The following is a 25,557-nucleotide window of genomic DNA, read 5'->3' as shown; positions in this document are numbered from 1 at the left end:
CTTGTCTTCCATGTGGACAGCAGAGGCCTAAGCATTTGGCTATCTTATTTTTCTGTTTTCCCAGGCACATTCGTAGGGAGTTGGATCAGAAGTGGAGCAGTCGGGACTTGAACCAGTGCTCAGATGAGATGCTGGCGTTATAGGCAGAGGCTTAACCATCTGCACCACAACGCCAGGCCTGACTTCCTGTACTTAGATACACAGCAGAAACTGGAAGTCTCAGTGCTAGCCAGAGTATTTTGTAAATTACAACCCGAGATAAGTAACAACAGGAATAGTCCTATAGTAATTATTGCTGGCTTAATATGCTGTTTGGACTTCAGACTTTTCTTTCCCATCACAACTCTTTCTAAAAGAATAAAACTAAACCTCTTTAAAGCATTAAAGAATGCTAAACTTCTTTTCAAGAGTTATTTGGGCTTTGAGATCCTGCAATTCCAATTCTTCTGTGGTGATGAAATGGAACACTTTCTCCTTTCATCCTTCCAGTTTGTCCTGCAACAGTAAGATACAGTATCTTACATTTTGAAGTTATGAGGAATTTGTTGGCAAACACTCTTTGATGCAGATCATTCCACGGCATAAATCAGAGCTGGTTAAACACAAGAAACAGAGATGGCAATACAAGTAATTTTACAATTTGCTACACACAGTAGTAAGGAAAACAGGAAGTAGGTGTTTATTAGCAGTTCCAAATATACCAGCCAAAATACAACTCCCCATGGAGTCTGAGTTATTCAAAATATAGCAAAGAACAGAATTCCTAAGATTATAAAAGGGTAATTAATCACAAGCAGTGTTCACAGACCAGTGATTTGGAAACTACCTTCTGATTGAAGATCTGGATCAAGAACGAACTTCAAAGCAAAATTAATTGATCTCAGATTCACTGCATCTGGTCAATAAACCCTCCCCCAAAATGTCAGTTTAAGCCCACTTGACAGTCTATTTTTGTTACATAACAATTCTATAGACAGCACATTAAATAGTCATTTTTCACCTAATTTGGTTAGTACAACATCGCCTCCCTATATAAGCTGTTTACACAAAGACCATCACCCCTGACTGACAGGCTGGAAGCTGCATTCAGAAGTTAGGCATGTTGTTCAGGCTTGTTTATAGGAACACATGCTGGCCGTGGAGACAGTGTCAGGACCTGGGAAGACCCACATTCTTGGACTGGCTTTCAAACCTTGTCTTTGAGTGAGCTCTTCCAGTGTATGTCGCAAACCACCCCTGATTCAGGATCAAGGACAGTGGTTCGAATCTGCATATTTAAAGAACATAAATATACTTTAATTCTTACAGCAGTAATATAAGAGGGTCAAATGCAAATTAGATTGGAGAATTAAATTAGGAATTTCAATAATGATAATGGCAATAATGACTACTTGTGAAAGAGACCAGGCTTAAGGAATCAGATGTTTGGCTCAGCCACTGCAGAAATTTGTGAGGATGAATGTTATGACTTGGCTTTTCATAAAACACCATTTGGTTCTCTGATCAAGTGAATTAAATTGCTTGTCGAAGTCACAGAAATGAAAGAGATTAAGGAACATATAGAACTGGGTTCTAGTCCCGGTCAGGGCGCCGGATTCTATCCCAGTTGCCCCTCTTCCAGGCCAGCTCTCTGTTATGGCCCGGGAAGGCAATGGAGGATGGTCCAAGTGCTTGGGCCCTGTACCCGCATGGGAGAACAGGAGAAGCGCCTGGCTCCTCGCTTCGGATCAGCGAGATGCGCCGGCTGCAGCGGCCATTGGAGGGTGAACCAACGGCAAAAAGGAAGACCTTTCTCTCTGTCTCTCTCTCACTAACCACTCTGCCTGTAAAAAAAAAAAAAAAGGGAACATATAGAGATACATCCTATATACATACATCCTATATACATCTTCCATCAGTTTATGTATTCTTATGAGTTTAGACACTCCAAGGAGGGGAAAGAAGAGAGCGCTGTGAAAACCACTCCATCCTAGAAGGGAGGAACAAGCGGCAGGGTCGCCAGATACAAATTAGCTCTTGTGCTCCAACCTGAACAACCTCTTCATGCTGCTTCACTGACCGTTGGAGAGCAAACCTGTAGGAAGCCAGACTCCAGCTCGTCGTCATTTGGACCTCACTGATCTGGTCGGCTGGTCACAATCAATATGAGAGAGAGAAAAGTTCAGGTAAGAGAGAAGAAAGGGGAGAAGGGGAGAAAGAGAAACATTGCGTGATTCTTCCTCTGCTTCTTAGACCACTGACTGTTGTAGATCAAGATGGCTCCCTGTTCACATACATCCTCTCCTCCTCCCAGGAAAACAGGAAGTCAAATAGCTTACCATGTGCCTAAGCTCCTAGAAAACGCCTGTCCAAGAAAAATATCTCCTGGGGCTGGGGCTGGGGCTGTGGGGTTAAGCTACCACCTGCTAACTCCAGCATCCCACATGGGCAACTGCTCAAGTCCTGGCTGCTCCACTTCCAATACAGCTCCCTGTTAAAGCTCCTGGGGAAGCAGCAGAAGGCGGTCAAAGTACTCGGGCCCTGCAACCCATGTGGGAGAGCTGGATGGAGTTCCAGGCTCTTGGCTTCAGCCTGGCTTGGCCCCAGCCATTGTAGCCATCTGGAGAGTGAACCAGCAGATGGAAGACCATTTCTCTCTCTCTCTGTGACCCTGCCTTCCAAATGAATAACATAAATCCTAAAATTAAAAAAAAGAAAAAATTTTCTCCACAAGAAAATGTGGCAGATACAAAGATTCCCACCCCTAAGGACACTCTAAAACGTGCCAATCAACTCTTCTTCCTTGCTTACCCCAGAAGAAGCTGTCAAGAAGATCCTAGGAGTCCCTCCAGGGAGGGAACTGGATCCCAGAATCTCTGCTTGGAGGAGAGCCCCGCAGAGCACCCAACAAACTTTACCAACCTGAGAAGCAAGCTTTTCTCATGCGAAGAAACTGAGATTTACTGGAGTTTATTTGTTATTTCTCCATGTAGCCAACAGTACACCGATCAAGTGAGCTCATTTCAGCCAATCACCTCCAGGCCCCAGGGCATCTGGAGAAGTTGGGAAAAAGCCCTCTTTCTTCCCTCCCTTGTTTTCCTGGCAGGCCAAGCTTCCTGCTGACCAGCTCAGCTGTGGTGGCAGCCAGAGCCACAGCCTTCCCCTGGAACTTCCGAAATCCAGAAGGTCACAGATGTTCTCTGTGGGTCACACCCTGGAACTTCACTCCATACTGGCTGGGGTGAAAAGTCCACTTCTGTTCTTCTCAGAGTGACATCAGGCCTCCACCCCTCCCCTACAACGTGTCATTAAGCATATTTATGCCCACTGTGATCACGCCAAATCTACAGACCAGGTACCCTTGCCTGTTGAAATTATTCTCAGAGCATGGCCCAGTTGGTACCCACATTGATCATCAGATAGAAAGACGCACATAAAAATATTTTTATGTGTTCCGTTAATTCAGATGAACCAAGCACAAGCAGCAACCCTGCTGAGACTTCTGGCATTCTGGAGCTACTGAGAGGACTCCAGGGGCCAGCTCTGAGAAGACAGCAGAAGGCCAAAGAGAGACCCTAGGAAACTAGAGGGTTAGCAAGTAACTAATAACATCGCCTGGAGTCTCACAGTCCCCGCATAATTGCAAATTGATATAAGCCAAAAAAGTTAATGATTTTGGACCAAAAATAACATTTTCAAAATCATCTTGTTATTCGCCCAGTATAGCCCCTGTTGTCTTCCGCAATGCTAGAGCTGTACACTGTCACTCAGGCCACATCTAGACCACAGATAGGCTTGTCTGGTCCTCACAGTGTTTTAAAAAGTAGGGATAGTAGCATTTGAAATGAGTATTTCTTCTATATTTTTTTTGTAATGCAATTTCACACAAAAGTCTAGATTTCTGGCTCCTCTTACAAAATGAGAAGTTTGAGCAGTACTGGACCTGTAGTCTTCCCCTTGTAATACTCACTGGAACTAAGCTGCTGCCACGCCTTGGTGTGGGCTCCAAGCTGGAACACTGTTCTCCAGGCAGCCACCACTTGTTCCTGCTTCCTGCCGACCCTGTTGGGCTGTCTCCTTGCACAATATTTTTACTAATTTATGCAGAGTTTTTTCATGACTGACTGTGTCCCAACCACTGCTTGTGGATATGTGTGGGACTATCTCAAGAAGAGACCAGCATTTGGAAGAGGGAAGTAGGCAGCAAGGGACCTTTTCCCAACCTGTGTGGCTTCTGCTCTCCCTTCTGCTGGGCACAGAGTAGAAAGCTAAAGGCCCACGCTGCCTGGGTTACTGCATGGGTCTACGGTTGCTACAGTTCTCAGTTACATTATCCTAGCAGGTGCAGCTGAGGCATCAGCAAACATTTTGCAGCCTGTTGCAAGCCTTGGCTCTCCTGCTCTTTCCCACTTTATATTCTACAAATAATATGGGATAAGTTGTCCAAAGGTGGCACTGTGAATTCATGGAGCTGCTGACCTTCCAACATTGATACTGCAGTCCCTAGATTTCTTTTTGGGTTTTTTCTTTGATTATACTGTATGCTTTATTTTCTTCAATTCTCTTCTCTTCTCTTTTTTTTTCCTACTCTTTGTCATCATTATTACTGAGTAGTCTTTAGCTTCTGAATATAGTCACAGTATTTCAGAGTGTAAGAGTTTTAATGCTAAACATAGGAAGTCCAAGAAGATAGGAATCAAGTCTGTCTGGCCCCAGTCTGACCCATCACAGATGCTAAATAAACATCTGTTGTGTGAATGAATGAAAACATGAAGACTTAGTGACATATAACAGTGAGAAGGGTACATGTTCATCACTACTTGGGGACATACAAGAGCACTTCTTTTTCTCACTGCAAAGTATGAATTACAAGCACTGAGAAGTTCTGTTTGTTATGAGGCTTGGGATCTACGGTCTTTCATTTGCCCCCTTTGTTATCAAAATTCAGTAGACATTGACCTAGAATCTGTTGCCATGTCTGAGATTCAGCATTTATCCTGAGACAGGTGGAATCATCCTGTGCACCTGAGAACAGGCCCTCCCTCTCCACAGCAACCTGAAAGTCCAACATCTTTTTTCTGTTCACTTCATTTAAGAAAGAAATAAACAAACAAACAAAAAAAGATTCATAGGAGAATAGGTTGCAGTCCGAGCATAACTTACTTCTTGAAGGAAATCGAGCTGTGGTCTCTTTCTGCCCTCTCACCTCAAATTGTGTTTTTATTAAGAACGTGCCTCCAGAGAAATATTAGACTTCGTGGCCTTTATTTCATGGTTTACATGAAGCTGGGCTAGAGGCGGAGGGTGAACTGATGCGACCTCAGGAATCATGTGACAGACATTGCTTTGGTTCAATTGTTGTCTGGGAGGGATTGGGGGTTTGGCATGACATAATAATATTAGCAAAAACAATAGGCATTTAGTTTATATAGAGTCTTTCTTCCTGTGATTTCAAAGCAAATTTCAGGCCTAATACAAATGACATTAACAAGGAACAAGCCAGAGACTTGGCAACTGGACCTGCAGGAAAATTCATTCATCCATTCGGCAAGCACGCAGGAGCACCCCCAACCCTGGAGCACCAGGGGTAGACAGGAGAGTCCCAGGCTCTGCCTTGTCAGAGCTCACCACTCTGGGTTCTTCCTGGTGATACTCACTTTCCCAATGGTGAGTTTTTCCCCAATTATTGAGAGTCTGGTACACATGGAACTAAGCCTTCTTCAGTTGAGTGTCTTAAGTTACCTCCTTGAATGGGGTAATTTTCAGAGAAGTCTGAGTCTCAGCTCAATAAAGATATACTCTTTAAAAAAATTAAAGATTAGGGGCTGGAGCTGTGGTGTAGCAGGTAAAAGCTGCCACCTGCAGTGCCGGCATCCCATATGGGCACCAGTTTGGGTCCTAGCTGCTCTACTTCCAATCCAGCTCTCTGCTATGGCCTGAGAAAGCAGTAGAAGATGGCCCAAGTCCTTGCACTCACATGGGAGACCCGAAAGAAGCTCCTGGCTCCTGGCTTCAGATCAGCCTAGTTCTGGCCATTGTGTCATTTGTCTCTCTCTCTCTTTCTGCCTTTCAAATAAATAAATAAATATTTTTAAACAATAAAATTAAATATGTTTATGTTTATGTTTATGTTTCCTTTTCTAAAAAGTCTTCCAAAACCAAATAGTCAATAATACGTATTGGGGATGGGAGGGTTCCCTAGGGAGAAGAGCTAAATATTTACACAGCCCTTTCTATCACAAGGCACTGAGCCAGAAATTAGGAGATTCCTGCTGGGTGACACTGAAGCTCACTCTGAGCAAGACCTTCTGAAACCGCCCTCTGCCTAGTGCAATGACCTCACTTCCCTAGGATGTCTGCACATTTTCTTTTCCCGGCATCCTTTCTATATGAGCACCTTCCAGCCAAGTCAATTAAAAAAAATAAAAGAAACTATTTCCCATCTTTGAATGAATCCTGAGAAAAATCCTCTGCTAATGTCAAACACAGTGGAGCAGCAAAGGTTTTAAGAGGGCAGATTGGGAAATAAGGAAATAAGGGTTATCCATTAGGAGTGAATTCACAAGTGGGAGAGTCATGGCTGCTTTGAGCTGTAGCTCACTGACACAAACCAAAACAAAAATCTGCTAAAGGCATCTGGGAAGAAAATAAGAAAGATGTGAAAGGCAGAGGAGGACATTGAGAACAAAAACGGAGGTCTTGGATGATGATCTGCCTTGTCTATTGGTCGGAAAGGGCATCAGAATGTAAAATATATAACTCAAAGACCCCAACAATTTGTTACCTTTAAATTCAAATCTCCCTTCAAAACATCTTGCAGATTCTCTACAGATTTACGCCTGTGTTCCACAAAGCACAAAAATGTTAATCTTGTCTTGTGAACAAATGAAAAAATTGTTCAGTATTTTCTCCATTGCTTGGTTGTAGACACACAAATAATACACACACACTACACACCCATACATTGACACACACATACACACACCACACATCCATACACACACCCACAACATTCACACACACCCTTCACAACCCCCTACATAATCATACATACACATCTACACTAATACATATTTATACATGCCACATACACACACATTGACACACACAAACACACCTACAACACTCTCACACATACCCTTCACAACACCACACAAATCATATATACACATCCACACTAATACATACATATACACCACACACACACACACACACACATACACACAATCCCTAATCCAATGCTTTTGCTTCTTTGGAATTCTGCAGCCAAGTATCAAGAATCTCACCTCAAATTTCAGAGAGGAATCCCCTCTCTGGTCTACATGTGGTCAGATAAATCATTTGGGAGAAAGTAATTACTTTTCAGGAATTCAAGTTTTTAACCTATTATATTTGGAAAAAAGGCAAGAAGAAAAACGGTTTCCAACAGCTCATGAGATCCAAATATTTTTCCTACTAGAGTTTTATTTTAACCTGTTTTACACAAAGATGAATATTAAGAATCACAAAAATCCATTGCTTCCTTAAATTCCAAAAATTCTTTTTCAATCCCCAAGCTTCATTATGACATAACCTATCTAAAAGGCAGGCAAGTCAAAGGCATTCCAGAGAAAAAGTTCGCCTGCACTTTTAATTATCTCTCGGTATTTCCTTTTCTTCCTTAAAAGGCTTAAATAAACTTACCGGTGTTTGATTTTTCTAGTCTTTCCCAAAATTATTGCTCCCACTTTTTAAAATTGGGTAACACAATTTCTGTTCCCAGCTAACAAATGTTCCTCCCTGTGTCATCCAAATGCAACAAGGAATAAATAGCCCTGCTCTGAACAAAACCTTTTACCATGGATTGAATTTCATCTAAAAGCATGTAATTCTGCATAGCCAGAAGCAGTTTCTAATCTTTATATATAGGAACTTACAAGGCAAAGAATTCAAAGCCGTGGGATTAAGTGAAAAATGTGAATGAGAAACGACAAGCCCTTGCTCAGCGGACACAAGGAAAGCTCCGCGATGTTTTCTAGTTAATCATTGCTGTGGGTGGGAAACACTGTGGAATATGCCTAATAGGTCTTGGAGGTCATTATTTACTGAAATGCTACACTGAGTGGTTATTTCTTTTTAAATACTAATAACCTAGAAAGTCTGGCCTCATTCAGCAAGAGGGTCAGCACAGAGGCATCTGATTAGTGTCAAAAATGACTGCCTCTCTTTAGTAAAGGAATTTCCTAAAGGAAACATAATTCACGATGACAAATGTCGGCATTTTTAGAATTACAAACATTACCTACAACTTGAATTCAGGCTGTGAACTCACTGGACAAAGTTCAGTGCTTGTTTGGCAGCTAGCAGAGGGGAGTCGGTTTAAAAAATACAAGCACGTATATAAAATTATAAAGAGCAATATAGCAGCAGGTCCTGCTGCTCAGCAAGGAAAGTCGTAAGCAGTCAGCTTCCTCCCACAACCTGCAGCTCTGTGCTGCCCAAGAGCACACTCAGATGCACGGATTTCAAAAACATGTGCACCACCATCAATGTATCTTTTAATTCCATTTCTTCGTGAGCTTTTGAAGTGCCCTCCTATCTCTCAACTGGCTCTTGCAGCTACCTTTCCCCAACTTAATGAAAACTGTTGTTAGAAAAGGGGAAATATCTAACCTGGGTGAATAACATTTTCCTGCTCTAATTACTCATGGACTGAACATGAGAATTCAGTTCTTAGCTGCTTTTGGCTTTGGGGACATAAACATGTCCATCTCAAAATGATCCACTTGCCATTAATAGTGTCATTTGGCTGAACTGGACTTGCTGCTCAGCATTTTCTACTTAAACCAATAGCCACAAAATAATACAATTCCCTTTATGAAACATTACTGAGGTGCTTACAGTGAACTTAGCAGTAGACCTCCTGGAGAAGGAAACCTTTGGAGTCCTCCTCAAGAATCTTTAGAGTTACCTGAGCGTCGAAGCACCCCGTTTATGACAACCCTAATTTTAGGGGTCCATTGTCCATATCTAACACATATAGGGTGGCTGTTGGCCTAAAGACATTCCTCTCATAGGTGCTCATTTAGAACATTCTCAGGTACTGTGGAAACAATGACCTTCATGTTTTAAAAAACTTTTTTCTGCTTTTTTTCCTTAAAGTAAGAAAAATTTCATATGAGAAACAGGCAGTATTATTTGCAAACAAAGCACTTAAAACTTCTATTTTCATTATGCATTTGGCATGTCTAATTATTTAGGCCAAAAAACACCTATGTATGATAGGTTTTGTGTTCGGTATATTAACCATTTCTGCATTTGTTGGACAGCTTCAAAAAGATTTGTGATTTTTTTTAATAGGAAAGGAGCTTAGAATCTGAAAGGTCTCTCTGAATACTTTATGTCTGCAGCAGCACAAAGGGGTAAATTTTAATTCTTACAACTGAAAAAAACTGTTGTAAATGAAATGAGAAACAGACATATACTGTACATTGACCTTGTTCTCACAGGTGTGCTTTCTTAATGTCAAAATACCCGTGTGAATTTTTAGTTTCCCATAATGTAATGGGAGACAATAAATTCTGAAGTTACCCCATTTGCCTTCAGCCCTAACCACAGAAGAAGTAACCTCTTGTCTATTGAGATTTTCTGAGTATAGCCATGTCCTTCTGTGTGTCATACCAAAGCAAAGGTTTGTGTTGCGAGCCAGAGCTTACTGCAAGATCAAAGCTCTGGGCCACTCACAATAAAATAAGAGGGTAAAGTCCAAAGAATCAAAGAAACAAAGGAAACGTTTAGGAGATAAGGATCAGTCTCAGATATGACATTTCATCCAGATCAGATCCTGTGCAGAAGTTCAATTCAAAGTTCCTAAGACAAAAATACAAAGCAATAAGCTTGAAGACTTGGTTGATGTCCTTTATCTGCATGTCACTGACTTTATTTCCATTTTCTTAGAGTCAGAGAATATGGTTTGCTGAATAATGGAACTCATCTTTTAAAACCTTCTGTACCTATAAGGTTCTGGGCGGATTCAAGGTGACCTAACCATTGAAGCACCTCCAACTTAAACCTTACACACAAGTTAATGTAGCACTTCTACAAAAAGTAAAAACCAAAACCCACGAGTTTAATTTACATACCCTCCTCAGATTATTTTTGCTCTGTTGGGTTAACACTAATGGAAATCTTTATAAAATGCTAAATGCAGTATTTCAAGATAAACACAAAAATAACAAAATGTTTTTAAATAAACTCACATTTCATGGAAAATAAAATTTATATAAATTGATTAAATGGCTTACTCAATGTGCTACTCAAACAGTCCTAAAGCACAAGTCAATTCTACAGAAGCTCAAGATATCTTAGAGTGTATCATTTTGATTATTTTCTATGTATACATATATTATATTCTGAGCTACCTGTGAGTAATAAAAATCATTTCAAAAAATCAAAAATCAGCTTTCTAAGGTACTTCACTTTATTTCAAGATTTAATATAGCTTTATGAAATAGATCACTTAAGCTATCTTTGATCTTATACAATTACATCAACTTGAAAAGCTCAAACTGTTCAAAAGGAACGTTTAGATTATTTTGAATGGGGCCAGGGCTGTGGTGCAGCTGGTTAATGCCCTGGCCTAAAGCGCCAGCATCCCATATGGGCGCCGGTTCAATACCCGACTGCTCCACTTCCAATCCAGTTCTCTGCTATGGCCTGGGAAAGCAGTAGAAGACGGCCCTGCACCCATGTGGGAGACCGGGAGGAGGCTCCTGGCTCCTGGCTTCAGATTGGCACAGCTCTAGCCATTGTGGCCAACTGAGGAGTAAACCATCGGATGGAAGACCTCTCTCTCTCTCTCTCTCTCTCTCTCTGTAACTCTGACTTTCAAATAAATAAATACATCTTTAAAAAAAAAAAGACTGATAAAAACCAAGTTTAAAAAAATTATTTTGAATATGTTTAAATAATATGAAAATTCGTAGCTACATTTACTATTTAATTATCTTGTGCTGATCATTGATCATAGAATAGCATTTATAATCATTCAAATACAATTTGCTAGGGGAGGGAGTTTGCTGTGCCAATGTGCATCCCACATTGGGGTACCTGAATGTGAGTCTCAGCTCTACTTCTGATCCGGTCTTCCTGCTACCGTGCACCCTGCAAGGCAGTAGGTTAAGGCTCGGGTTGTTGGGTAACTGTCACCCATGGGGGAGACTCAGATTGAATTCCTCACTGCCAACATCAGCCTGGCCTAGCTACTGTGGGAATTTTGGGGAGAAAACCAGCACATGAGAGCTCTCTTTATTTCTCTCTCACTGACTCTCTTTCAAATAAATAATTTTCTAGTGGAGTTTACATTGCAAATAATTACCTGCAAAAACCTGCAAATAATTACAGGTTTATAAATTTTTTTAAAGATTTATTTATTTATTTGAAAGGAAGAGTTACAGAGAGAGACAGAGAGGACTTCCATCTACTGGTTCACTCCCCAAATGGTGGCAATGACCAGAGCTAAACCAATTGGAAGCCAGGAGCGTCCGCCAGGTCTCCCACACAGGTGCAAGGGCCCAAACACCTGGGCCATCTTGTACTGCTTTCCCAGGCCATAGCAGAGAGCTGAATGAGAAGTGAAGCAGTCGGGTCTCCAACTGGCACTCCTATGAGATGCCGGCACTGCAGGTGGCAGCTTTACCGGCTTCACCACAGAGCCGGTCCCTATAAATTGTTTTAATGTCTGGTGTTATTACAAGATCTCTGTATCCACTAATGCTTAAAAAAAAAAAAAAGTCAAAGAATTCTCATCTAAATCAATAGATACTCAATCTAAAATAATAAGTAAAAATTATTTTCACCTTACAATCTATACATTTGTGGTCTTAGAAATGGTGATAAGCATTTGACAAATTCCTCTGTGGTAGCTCAGACATTTTATCAGTTTCAAAATGAACTTTTGTCTACAAAATTGGTGTCACCTGGATTGCTAACACAACCATTATATTGAGTATTTTTGCTTACTGAGCATCTGGAACCTAACATGTCCTGGGATAAGGTATTGTACTGGTGAACTCTAGTCTTAGCACAAACTTGAAGGATGATAATGTTGTGCCCAATTTACAGAGGAGGTAAACTAAGTCCCAGGGTGGCTGAATGATTTCCAGGAGTTGTACACTGGTTATTGGCAGAACTCCAGCCTCTCTGATTCAAAAATAGATTCTCTTTCTCCATAACTTCATTACTTATGAAAGTCTTAGAGTCTGTGTAACTATGAGTACAAGGAATACTGCAGTTCCTGCCTAAAATACTCTTGTTTCTTCTTAGACTAATGATAACTTAAAAAAAAAAAAAAAAAAGAGCTATGGCAGAGACTGGAAGTAAAGATAAAGACTTGTGTCAAATTTATGTCCAAAACATTTAGTGTAACTATTTGCAAGGCTATTTTATATGTAATTAGAAGGTTAACCAAACACTCAGGAAGCCCACAACTGTATTAAGATAACCTCTTAGAAACACTCACTAAGTAAAATATGCACATACAAAAAGATGCCAAAAAAAAAAAAAAAGAAAAGAAAAGAAAAAAAGTAGAAAAACCAAATCAAGTTCAAACACTTCATTTGATTAAAAGTTGTCTTAGCTAATGGGAATGTTTCCTTCGATTTTCTCTTTGGATTCTAATGCTATATTATGAAATTGCTTTGTAATTCCCCATACGGTGATTATTTAATCATGCCTTTACCAGCTGTGAACATAGCCTTTCTCCTGATAACAGTTTATTTTTAAAGGAAATTGTCTTTGAAGAAAATATTTTGATATTATTCAGCAAAATAAGAGTTCATTGGAAGAAACAAAAAAAAAAATCCACAAGAAGAATGAGTTCTATTTGGTATGTGGAGAAAAAAGAGGAATTGTGGCTACATAAAGATAAAACAAAACCAACCGCTCACCATGGCGGGGGCAGGGGGAACAATTGGCTTGTTCCACACAAACAACTCTGACTGGTGGTGCCTTTTGTGCATGTTCTACCCAGTGTTTTACTGTCTTTTGACACAACCAAACACCCATTCTCTGGTGTCCTTGTCTTCTCGTACTCTTAGTAGCTCTCAGAGCCCAGACACAGTCTTGAGTACATCATACTGTGTCAGTCAACTTCGTATGGAATTTATTATTCAAAAACTTCCACTTCCAGGTATGTAAGAGAACATCCTCATTCTTTGAGGGAGCACCAACAGAGTGAAGATATAGGGAGCCCACGTTTGGCAGCAAAGGAAAGGAAAGGTAGAGAAAGGGAAAGGAAATCACTCTTCTCTTTTCTCATGTACAGATTCACTAGAACCATGGAAGGTGGAACATGTGGAGAAAATAGCATTGACCAAGCAGGGGATGGGACCCCAGTGTCAGGGAGTACACAGGAAAGGAATCTTTGGCAAAGGCTAAAAGGCATTTTGGACAAGATAGTTCTCTGATATAGGGGCTGCCCTGTACTTTGCAGGACATGTAGCAGTGTCCAGTGGCCTCTACCACCTACACCACTCCTCGCCCACAGATGTGAATGTGAAGTTATCTGCCCAAATCACTCCAGTTGCTGCCAGTGTGGAGAGGTGCCCAGCCAAGCCCAACTCAGTAACACCAGTTCTACAATCTCCCACCCATGAAGACCATCTCACTCCTGTTCAACATTTATTAGCCACCTACTCTGTTTCCGATTTGGGGTTGAATGCTGGTGACTTTATTTTTTTTAAGATTTATTTTTATTTATTTGAAAGGCAGAGTCTTAGAGAGAGGTAGAGACAGAGAGAGAGGTTTTCCATCCACTGGTTCACTCCCCTGATGGCTGCAATGGCTGGAGGTATGCCAATCCAAAGCCAGGAGCCAGGAGCTTCTTCTGGGTCTCCCACATGGGTGCAGGGGCCCAAGCACTTGGGCCATCTTCCACTGCTATCCCAGGCCATAGCAGAGAGCTGGATTGGAAGAGGAGCAGCCGGGACTAGAACCGGCACCTACATGGGATGTCAGTGCTTCAGGCCAGGGCTTTAACCCACTGCACCACAGCACCAGTTCCTGAATGCTGGAGACTCTGAGTTGGAAAGGCAGTACCCTTGCCTTCAAAGAAGCTCAAGTATAGAAGGAGAAATGGAAGAGTAGGAAAAGGGAATAGATAATGTCATAAAGAGTAGGGAATAATGTAATCAAAGGGAAAATGAAAATATTAACCATTGAACCCAAACAGTGATCAAAGGGCTAGAACCCAGCTCAGGAAGCCTCTGCTCGTGCAGTCAGTAACCCTTTGGTTGCTGGATCCATAGGAAGGTCTTGAGGCCCCATAGTAGGAAGTATTTTTAGCATTTAACAACCTGTCTCGTTTACTACAGCATACAACCTGGAGATTCCACCCAGGTTAGGAAAGTGGCAAAATCAAGATCAAAGTACAAAGAATGGGTTGGAGAACAGAGATAATGCTGGCACTGGATCCTTAAGGGGAAGAATTTGCTTAGTAGACGAATGGAAAGAACACAGAATTTGTACAGAGAGGTGGTCTTCACAAGAGAGTGAAATAGAATTCAGAGAGGTGATGTGGCCAGAGCTTGCACTTCAGGGTGTGGAGTGAGATGGGTCCAGGAGTCAAAGTATGGAAGGCCTCAGGTGGACTGTCTCCTTTAGGCACTAAAAACTGCTAAACAGTTTTAACTAAAGGAGGAACGAGATTACGATAGCAGGAATTTGGCAAATATATTAAGAAGCAAAGATGTATTGATTAAGAACAGAGAAGAGAAATAGATCAGTTTGGAGCTCTGGACTAAGCATAAAAAAGATATTCCAAGGTGAATCCAACAGGAACGAGTTTAGTTTGATGTAGAAAGTGGGGAGAGTCATTACAGAAAGAGAACAAACCTTATTAATACACACATCCCTACACACGTCCTCTCCCTACTGCTTCAGAAAGCCCTGAATTTATAACTACCAGATTGTGACCCCCCCCCAAAATAAATCATAAGTATGAAAATATTGACTGTCATTAAAAAGACATTTTTTTGGAAAATTAAAACCTTTTGGGATACATCCTGACTTATATTAAGGAACCAACATGTCAGGAAAACAGAACAATTCAAGCTTCAGTTTATACTGAGTAGCCATGGCCAGATGTTAGCTTTATCCCTTGCATTTAAATTATAGTCTCTATGAGTGACAAACTTAAAAGCAAGAAAGAATTTTTAGGGCCTTTGCTGCCAAATTTATCCAAAAGACAGAACTTTTCATCAAGAGAACTGAAGACAAGCAAGGTTTCTTCCATACACTTGAGTTAGTTATTTTTTTTTTCTTTGCAAATATCAATAGGTTAAGACAGAAACAGCATATGGGAGACCAAGAAAATCATTTAACTCAGCAGATATGTCCAGCTGAATTACTAGACGCCACCTCAGCAGAGGTTAAACATTAACAGGTGCAGGGAGAGGCTTTCCTGCAGACACTGTTTGAGGATTCAGCTCAACAAGAGTTAACGTCCATGGACCGTCCACAGCGCCCCCAGCAGTGCAGTAGTGCAGCAGAATACTATCTTCCCCACTTTGCTTTCCTCCCTCCATTGTCCAACTTGCCCCAGGTGTACCCCTGATTCCTCCTCTCCCACACAATACTTGGGGCAGTCCTAGAAGATTCTGCATACTCCTGAAATGGGAGTAACATCACTGCATCTCTGAATCTGGAGCTGGCATATACATAACCACACAGACTCATCACTCCTTGCCCACGGCCTTGATAAGAAATTGCAACTCCCTTTTCCCTGACACTAGGTATGCATCCTAACTTTTCTCAATGTAATCTTCTAGATCATCACTACCAATAGTAGCAGCTAGCACATGAGGCTCAACCCAATTACCATCACTGCCTGCAGGACCCTGGCCCTGTGCTCCCCATCCCTTCTCTGGAGGTAGTTCTACCTTCACAGCTTCTTAACAATAAGAGTTCAAGACATAATAGGCAGATGTGTTGTTCGTTCTTTAAAAACAAACAAACGAAAAACCCTTCCTAAATTTCAACTACAAACTCCTTCCAAAACCAACTTCAAAATGCACCAACCAACTCCTTAGACAAACTTTCATTTTGGGGCCAGCATTGTGGCACAGCAGGTTAAGCTATTGCCTGCAAAGCCAGATCCCGTATCAGAGCACATGTTTGAGTCTAGGTTACTGCACTTCCGATCCAGTTAGTTCCCTGCTGGTGTGCCTGGGAAGGCAGCAAAGGATGGCCCAAGAACTTGGGCCCCTGCCACCGTTATGGGAGATCCAGATGGAGTTTCTGCTTTGACCAGGCCCAGCCCCAGTCATCGCAGCCATTTCAGGAATGGACTGGCAGGTGGAAGATCTGTGTCTCTCTGTCCCTCTGCCTTTCAAATAAATAAAACAAATCTTAAATTTTTTTTTATTTCTTCCTCTCCCATCTTTTCCTCCCATTCCCTGCTCTTCACCACCCTCTCTCACCCCATTTTTCTATTAGTAGTGGTGGTCAAAGTTCCAAAACAGAGATTACTCTAAGAACCTAGCCAGTCTGAAGCTGTGGCTATTTAGGGAAACTTCCTGAAGTGAAGTTATTACTTTGTCTCAAAATAATTTAAGAGTTTCAATGTCCTTATAACCAGTTTTGAAAAATATACTGGTATCATATGGTACATGCCTCACGGCATGATGGGAAGTGGGGTGGATAGGAGAATGAGAGTTCAAATACTCCTGCGTAGTATCTGGCTGAGGATCCCCTTTTAGATTCTGCCTTCCTCAAGCTGAACACTGGAGTATGAGGAAGAGGTAGGAGAGAAGACAGTAGAAGGGAAAGGGGGGGGGGGGGGGTAACAGACTAGGAGAGAAAAGAAGGGAGGTGAGGAGGAAGGAAGAGGAAGAAAAGAAAAGGCCATGAAGAGCTGCACATGGATTTTCCTATGGATTCCTCACAAAATACCTGAAAATTAGACAAAATCATTGTTGCTCCTTCCTTTGCTCAGATGAGGAAACGGAGGCTCAGAAAGTGTGGGAAACGTGCATAGAGTCTCATTAGTACCAAGCCACGAAACTAGGGTCCGAGCCCAGCTAGTCTGAATCCAGGAGGTGCCATTCCTACAAAGAGCAAAGGCAGACACCAAAACCTGGTGGCAGTGCAACGGGCTTTCTAGAGAAATCTGAGCATCTTTGCGAGCAAGGAAACAAAAATTAATACAATTAAAAGTATCCATGCTACAGAACTTTGGAGATCTATCGTCTAGCAAGGTTATTTCTAGAGGATAAAACCAAGGCTAATAAAATCTAAGAGAGTTCTCTTCAGTGAGAGTAAGAGGGGAGGCTCTTTCCCCTCCATCCCAAATACTAGGTTCATATACAGGCCTTTAAGTATCTTAGATTTAGTTGGAGTTTGGGGTGGCAGAGGGAGAAGGGTTGAAATTGACATTGTGGGTGTTATCACAACTAACAGTTAACACAAAGTTAACTTCAAGTTTAATGGTGCCACAGGTGCCCCTTTTCTCCTTCTTGGTGGTGGTGGTGGGGGGGGGGGGGTTCAAGCAGAGACTCACTTAGTGAATGGCTAGGGTTCCTGCAGTGACAGTAGATCAGACAATACTTCCCGGCTGGCCACCAGGGATTGCTTGTCTTGGAACAAGCCTCCCAGGGCAGGCATTCCACACAAATGGGCACAGCACTCTGCATTCTTGGAAGGGACCCCCACTTCCCAGGAACGTGGACGGCTTTGTTATGTCCTATCTCCCCATCTGCAGTTGGAGGCTTTCCTTCCTCTTGCAGGTGCTCTCATTTCCGTCATTATTGTTTATTAGAAAATCTTGTGGCCTTCCAAAGTCATTCTTATGCTAAGGAAGGTCGAATGTGATAACATATTTGTGTTGGCCAAGAGTGAGGACATAGCAAATACCGAAAGTCACATAATCCTAACTGAAAGTGGTGCTTCACATAGAAACAAAAGCCCTATGGTCCCCCCCAGCAGCACAGGGCTCAGGAAAGTTTCAAAGGCAGAGATGGAAGGCAAGAGGTTGCCTCCGTGCTGGTGCTGCAATCCAGTTGCTTGAGCTCTGTGGACGTTGTGACTGGAAATGTTCTCAAGGTTTAATTCGGGACAGTATGGGTCAGACAGCATTTTTCAAGCCAAGAGAATGCCTGAGAAGACCTGGACTGGACCAGGATTATAGCATGGGAAATGAGCTCTCCATTCATTGACATCGCTGAAACCTGAGGGGAAGCAAAGCCAAACCAAGTGCGGTGGGCCAGAGATGAACCTGACCTTAGCCAAGTCTGGGATGACAGAGCAGACCCAGGGAGACCCCAAGCCACCCTTTGGGCAAAGCACTATTCAGATGACTCACGCACCCTCCTACACAAGGAGACATCATGAAGTCCACATTTCAGTGTAATTGTAGGATCTTACATGCTAGAACCCAAGAATCTCTGCATGAACATTGATTCTTATCTTGCTTCACCATGAAATTTAAAAAAAAATCAAAAAGTTGAAAGAAATTATTATCACATGAAAATGTCACATTCTTGAAATTCTATCCTTTATCTACTGCCCCCAGTACATTAAGGGCAGTTAATATGAGTACTATTTTCTTAAAATAATCTGTCTTGCTGCCAAATGTACTTAAGGTAGTAGCCAAGGTCATATAAAATATGCAATACAATAAACAAAAGGATGGTAAAGAAAAATAAGGAAAGGGGTATAAATTGTAAATGGGAAAGTGGCCAGTATACAAAACATATACCAGGAAGCCCCACACATCTGCTAACAGTCAACCAAAATTTGTTTCAAAGCTTTCTAACAGCCAACACGGAGGGAATACATGATCAAGTACAAAGCGAAGAGTGGCTGGAAGGTAAGAACAAATCAACTGCTCAGGAGAAGCGCTCTTTGCAATACTAAGCCCACAGAGAAGCTTCTTCCAGGGACCTCTGGAAAGTAGACGCTGTGATGAGAGCAAGCAATGCCTGGGACTCATTCGTTCAATTCACAAATCCTTACTGAGCCCCAACTAAGTAAGTGCCATGCAGTGTGAGATACAGAGGGGAGCAACAGCTGTCTTTGTGCATTTGTTCCTGTGGTCACTTGGTAATATATTTCTCTCCCACTAGTTGCTAGCACTTGGTTTCATGAGACTGCTGGAATCATCAGTGTCTCACATCCTATATTACTTTGAGAGGAAAAACAGAAAGTTTGTACTATGCAAGCATCAAAGTAAGTAGTATCTCTGAAAGGCTTTCACAATTACAAAGTATTATGAAACAACAAGGTAGATGAAGAAAAAAGTTTCAAACATCATGAATTGGGGGGTGGGGGGTGGGAACCACTGTTCTCAATATCTGATAAAGAAGTAATACAAAGGGGCCAGCATTGTGGCACAGCAGGTTAAGCTGTTATCCCATATGAGCACCAGTTCAAGTCTCAGTTGCTCTCCTTCCAATCCAGCTATGCATCTGGAAAAGCAACAGAAGATGGCCCAAGTGCTTGAGCCCCTGCCACCCATGTGGAAGATACAAATGGAGTTTCAGGATCACGGCTCCCGCCTGGCCCATCCCCAGCCCTGAACCAGAGGATGTTAAGATATCTGTCTCTCCCTCTCTCTGAAACTCTGCCATATTAGATTAATAAACAAATACACATATTTTCTTAAAAAGGATGTAATATAACTAATTAGAACGTATACAATTCGGATTAACTATCATTGATTATTGTAATTTATTATAAGAATTTGGTAGTTCTAAATAGATAAAGTCATTATACAAATGTTATATAAGCAGTCAAACCAAACATAATTCAATTTATTAAATATTTATTTATTTGTTATTTCAAAGGTAGTTACAGAGTGGGGGGGGCAGAGAGAGAGAGATCTTCCATCTGCTAGTTCACTCCTCAAATGGCTGCAACAGCTGGAGCTGGGCCAAGTCAAAGCTGGGAGCCAGGAACTCCATCTGGCTTTTTCACATGGGGGCAGTACTTGTGTCATCTTCTGCTGCCTTCCTAGGCACATTAGCAGGGAGCTGGGTTGGAAGCCAGGCAGCCAGGACCCAAACTGGAGCTTTTATGGGATGCTGACACTGAAGGAGGTGGCTTAATCCACTGCGCCATAGTGTCAGCCCCCATAATTCAACTTTCTAATTGCATTGATTATCAATTTTAAAAAAGAATGCCAATACCCCAACCCGATATCTATTTTGCTCTACTTACTAATGAATCCCATTTAATTAAAAAAAAAAATGGTTCTTACAGCACGGAAGAGCCCCAGTTTATAAATTTTTACCACAACTATTACTCAAACTAAATAAAAAATGTTTGTCTCCATTTCGTCTTTCACTTATTAACAATACCTACCTCTTCTAAAATTATAAGGAAAAGGGCTACAGGCACAGTGCTTTGTTGATTTTTAGGGTGTTTTTGCAGACCTTGCTGTATGCTTACAAACATTCTGTTAAGGAGGCAAAACAGAAAGCGGATGTTTAGAAAAGGAAGATAGGCAACTCAAATAGCTGCTAAGCGGCAAAATCGAGAAAGACACGACCACCAAATCTTTGGGGCAGGGGTCATCATACCCAAGAGGGGGCCCAACAGTGAGAGGCGTGAAAAACGGAGCCTGAGACAGTCCCTCCTAGGTACATGCTGCTAGTATCAAGTCCTTAGATAAGAGTTGTTGCACTGAGAGGAGAGGTTGGTGGTTTCAGTTTTTCCAAGTCATGTGTTTTCCAAAATGCTCTGTGCACCCTCTCTTGGGCCCTTGGAGCTTCGCCATCGCATCCCAGATCTTCCTCGCACACAGCTGAGCAAGCACCAGTCGTGCAATTCTAAGCCCTTCTTCCTGGTGATAACGTACAATTTCACCCCCACACTAGATAAAACAGTCTCTGGCCTCTTGGCATCTTTTTCCTTTCTAATGAAACTCCTTGGGGATAGCAACCAATGATCCAAATGTAAATGGCGTAGAAAGTTACTGTTGGTTACAATAGTCTATATGTGAGGTGTTTCCACTCCTGTGTCAACAGCAAGGGCGGGAGGAGGAAGAAATCAAAGACTGAAACCGCAGGAAAAGAAGGAATCTAGAGCACCATGAAACTGTTAGATGTGTACAAACCAGTGCCACCTTGTTAGAAAAGCATCCTCTATCAGTTTTGTTGAGGCTCTCACGTCTGCTGACTTTATTTGTAAACACAACTCAGAGAACAGATGAAGTCACAGGGCACGAAAAGTCTTGCATGAAAAGCCGAGTAGCTCCAGTTCCATCCCCTCCCTCTGCGGACACTCAGTGCAGTCCCTGATGTTTCCAGTCGGGGTGGGGGGTGTGAGAGGAGAACTTGCAGGTGTGGCCTCACCTGCCCGACAGACCCAATGCACAGCACTGGTCTCAAAGTACTTCTATGGAGACTCTCAGAGCGACAAAATCAGGGCTGGTTTCTTCTTATTGTTGTTGTTTTTAATGAAGGGGTCAGTGGATAAGATCTAGAGGGAGGATTTTTGGTTTTGTTTTCATTTCTGTTGATTTTACTGATCATCCAGGTTTTTTTTTTTCTTTTTTTTTTTTTCTTTTTTTTTTTTGACAACATGTGAGGTACTTAGCTAGATGCTAAAGGGAATCCTTAGACACCAAAAACGTACCATCTTCTTCATGGAGGGCAGAGGTCTTGCACTGGCCTAAAATTCTGGGAGGCCAGAAGGTCTCCTGAAAACTGGCCATCCTAAGAGGTACTGCACTCATGTGGCCTGATTCCCTCCTTTCTTAATTTTTTAAATATTTATTTATTTATTTGAAAGTCAAATTTACAGAGAGAAGGAGAGACATGGGGGTGGGAGGGGAGCGAATCTTCCATCTGCTGGTTCATTCCCCCAAATAGCCACAAAGACCAGGGCTGGGCCAGATTGAAACCAGAGCCAAGAGCTTCTTCTAGACCAGGAGGTCTCCCAAGTGGGTGGCAGGGGCCCAGGTACTTGAGCCACCTTCTGCTGCTTTCCCAAGCCATTAGCAGGAAGCTGGATCAAAAGTGGAGTAGCTGAGGCCGATGCCGTGGCTCACTTGGTTAATCCTCGACCTGCGGCACTGACATCCCATATGGGCACCGGGTTCTAGTTCCGGTTGCTCCTCTTCCAGTCCATCTCTCTGCTGTGGCCCGGGAAGTCAGTGGGAGATGGCCCAAGTGCTTGGGCCCTGCACCCACATGGGAGACCAGGAAGAAGCACCTGGCTCCTGGCTTCGGATCGGCACAGCACCGGCTGTGGTGGCCATTTTGGGGGTGAACCAACGGAAGAAAGACCTTTCTCTCTGTCTCTCTCTTTCTCTCTGTCTATAACTCTACCTGTCAAATAAAAAAAAAAAAAAAGTGGAGTAGCTGGGACTCAAACCAGTGCTCATAGGGGATGCCAGCACTGCAGGTGGTAGCTTAACCTCCTGCACCACAGTTCTGGCCCCTTTCTCCTCTCTTTCAATTTTTATTTTTCTAGATGGTCTTAAGAAAGTCTGGGGTTAGTCTTGATAGTATTTATAGAAGAAAAGAAAGCTTCAGGGCTAGCACTGTGGTGTGGTAGATTAGGTACCCACCTGTGATGCTGGCAACCCATATTGGTTCTGATTCGAGTTCCAACTGCTCCACTTCTGGTCCAGCTCCCTGCCGATGGCCTGGGAAAGCTGAGGAAGATGGCCCAGGTCCTTGGGCCCCTGAACCAGTGTGGGGGACCCAGAACAATCTCCTGGTTCCTGGCTTCAGATTGGCCCAGTTCCAGTCATTGCAGCCATTTGGGGAGTGAACAGTGGATAGAAAACCTTTATCACTGCCTCTCAATTAAATAAATAAATCTTAAAAAAAAAAAAAAAGGAAAAAATAAAGCTTCTACACCAAGACCTCGCAGAGGAAAAGACAAAAATATCCTTCCTCAATTTCTCTTCCTCAAACAGAGGTTAAGAGTTCAGGTTCTAAATCGATTAGACCTGAGTTTGCATCTCTGTTCCACTACATTCCAATTGTGTATTGTACAGATTTTCTAAGCCCTCCAGGAATTCTTCACATCCGACAGATAATAGTTGAAGTGGATCACTATAGAAAAGAAAAAGTGAAGCAAATAAGCACCTGGCACAGACCCGACCAAAGTCCACGTTCAGTGGAAGTCAAGGTTACCAGTGCTATCACCCTCATCTGCCCCATGCAATCCACACTGTCCCACCTTCTGCTGCTGAGACGACATGGAGACTGGTTCAACTGTAGCACAGACTTCGCCTGGGGCTCCTGTTAAACAACTGCACCTGACTCCTCTGAGGGGCACTTTTCCCACGCAAGACCCACACTATTTGGGAACGGGTTTGGGAAGATGCTGTTTTCTTCAAAGAATCCTGATGCCGCACCTATCCTCTCCCCTTGTCTGCCTCCACATTTTAGCTGAGAACATACTTTCTGCTGGCAGCATTAAGAATACTTTCTGAGAATCATTGTCATTCCCTCTTGCAGATTATAAAGCAGTTTGACATCTGCTGTCACATGTGATTCTTGCAACAATCCCCCAGAGCAGGGACAGCTGCCTACGATACCCAAGGAGATTTCGTGACTTGCCCAAAGTCACACTGCTGGCAAACAGCACGGCAGGAATTGAACCCAGGTGACCCCAAAAAGAGCTTTCCCAGTAGCCTGAGGGGTCAAACATGGGCTTTTCAGGGTCTTCACCTGCAGGTTGCTCAAGCAAACCCTTGGGTCCCTAGGCAACCCCTAAGAATCCAGGTGTTGCTGGCCCTACTTACGAAACAGACCTATTTCTTTCCAGGAAGGCATCTCTGCAGACATATATTTCACTGTCCGCTCCAACCCAGGCCCCATGCACATGCAGTCCCTGGAAGACCCAAATAAACAGATTTAACTGACTTAACATGTTTTCCTTGCCAAACATTATAAAATGAAGTAATGGGGAACCTGCATTAATTCTGCTGGATTCTCAGACTTTCCTTTCTCCCCCTGAGGAATGGAAAATGATTTGAACGAGATGGGAAACTAGCTTTTCTTTTCTCTCTTTCAAAACTTCTCAAAACACATTACTATGCTACTGGAAGCCATTCAATTGAACTAAGTCATTAAGTTAAATCATCTGCACACATTTTCTCAGTAAGATGAGTTTGCATGGCAGACTGATTTCATAGAACAGTTGGATGTAAACATCTCCAGGGAAAACCAGATGGCGATGACACATCAGTACCTAGTTAGCCCGACAAAGAGCATGGCACTGGTTTTGGACATCATCTTTCCAGGAATTCTGTAACCTAGGGTGAAACTCTGCTGCGAAGCCCAGCTGGTGGGCAGTTTCTTCTCCTCCTCCAGAAATGCTCTTTGCTCCCAGCTCTACAGCCCTGAGAGCAAGGCAGGCAGGCTCGGCCACCCAGCATAGCTGTGGAGCTGAGATTTCTGGAAATCTGAGGCCTGAAATTCAACAGAAACCACAAGGGCCTCAGGGGATGAGAGAAACCTCTGGACCACTGGGTGTTCCGATACAACACTCAGGGAGGTGGGCCTGGGCACCAGAGGGCCCACTGGGAACAAAGGCCTGTTAATTATGGGTGCCCCAGAGGCACAGGCCTGGGGAGCCTTCAAAACAAAATGAGGAAGGGAAGGGAGCAGCACCATGTGGCTAAAGTGACCTGGGCCAAGAAGAACTCAGTAAGGCACTTATTTAATTCATGATTACATTTTTTTACCGTAGTAAAGACTTTATATATTTCTGTGTGCTGTATAGATCACAATAAACATAAAACACAAAGGAGCGGCAAACTGTAAAGGATTAGTCTAATTAGTGAAAAAACATTAAACAGCTGACCCTGTAAATATTCACTTTAAAACCTAAAACTTAAAAAACATGTTACAAATGTCTTCCAGGGTCTGCTGGGGCTAGAACAATAGGCCACCAATACAGTATTCCTTCAACCCTGTTTGCAATTGAGTGGGGTAGCATAGCCTTTTCAATAAAGACAGGATGGCCTCGGTGTCTGCAAGCAGTAAGCAATGTGTTCAGGTTTAAAGGTGCCTTTAAGAGCTCACGTGCCCTGGGAACCTACACAGTGTCCCAGAAAACTTGAGCGATATCAAGACCTTTTCAGGGGTGGCAATTTCAACCCCACATTAAATGCATGGTAATACCATTTTTAAAGGTTGAATATCCAAAACCTAAAAAGAAACCCATAAAGTTCACAAATCTATAGGTCTAACGTTGTGGGTAAAAGCTGTCAGTCTTGCCCTAAAGGAGCTTCCAATGGTACTAAGGAAAGCTTAGAAAAATTATGTTCAAAATGTCATAGAGCTGGCTGGCGCCGTGGCTCACTAGGCTAATCCTCCGCTTGCAGTGCCGGCACACCAGGTTCTAGTCCTGGTTGGGGTGCCAGATTCTGTCTCGGTTGCCCCTCTTCCAGTCCAGCTCTCTGCTGTGGCCCGGGAGGGCAGTGGAGGATGGCCCAAGTGCTTGGGCCCTGCACCCGCATGGGAGACCAGGAGAAGCACCTGGCTCCTGGCTTCGGATCAGCGCAGCGTGTCAGCCGTAGCGGCCATTTGGGGGGTGAACCAACGGAAGGAAGACCTTTCTCTCTGTCTCTCTGTCTCA

The sequence above is a fragment of the Lepus europaeus genome, chromosome 11 (assembly GCF_033115175.1).
Source record: "Lepus europaeus isolate LE1 chromosome 11, mLepTim1.pri, whole genome shotgun sequence".
NCBI classification, from domain to species: domain Eukaryota; kingdom Metazoa; phylum Chordata; class Mammalia; order Lagomorpha; family Leporidae; genus Lepus; species Lepus europaeus.
The sequence above is the reverse complement of the archived record's forward strand: the minus strand, read 5'-3'. Positions refer to the sequence as shown.